General features: G+C 79.8%; 1 protein-coding gene across 1 annotated transcript in view; it reads left to right on the forward strand.

Moving 5' to 3' along the window:
- ZNF787 (zinc finger protein 787) overlaps nucleotides 1-243 on the forward strand; it is a 21,487-nt gene that overhangs the window by 1,607 nt on the left and 19,637 nt on the right. The gene's annotated exons all lie outside the window — the stretch shown is intronic.

A 243-nucleotide genomic window follows, 5' to 3' on the forward strand; every position in this document is an offset into this window, starting at 1 on the left:
GCCGCCTAACGGGCCGAGCCCGCGCGTCCCGGCCGGGAAGGGGGCGGGGCTGCAGCCCCTCCGTGGGGCGCCATAGAGCGGTGCGGAGGACCTGCGCCTAGATGCGTCCGGAAGTGGCGCCCTCAGGCGCCCGCTCGGCACCATAGAGCCGGGGGCGGCGGCCCGGGGTCGCGGGCTCGCCTTCCTAGAGCGGCGAGGACGGGGTGGCGGCCCGGGGGAGGCCGAGGGGAGGGGGAGCGGCGC

This window comes from Tupaia chinensis, unplaced genomic scaffold (assembly GCF_000334495.1).
Source record: "Tupaia chinensis unplaced genomic scaffold, TupChi_1.0 Scaffold144336_2, whole genome shotgun sequence".
Lineage (NCBI taxonomy): Eukaryota > Metazoa > Chordata > Mammalia > Scandentia > Tupaiidae > Tupaia > Tupaia belangeri.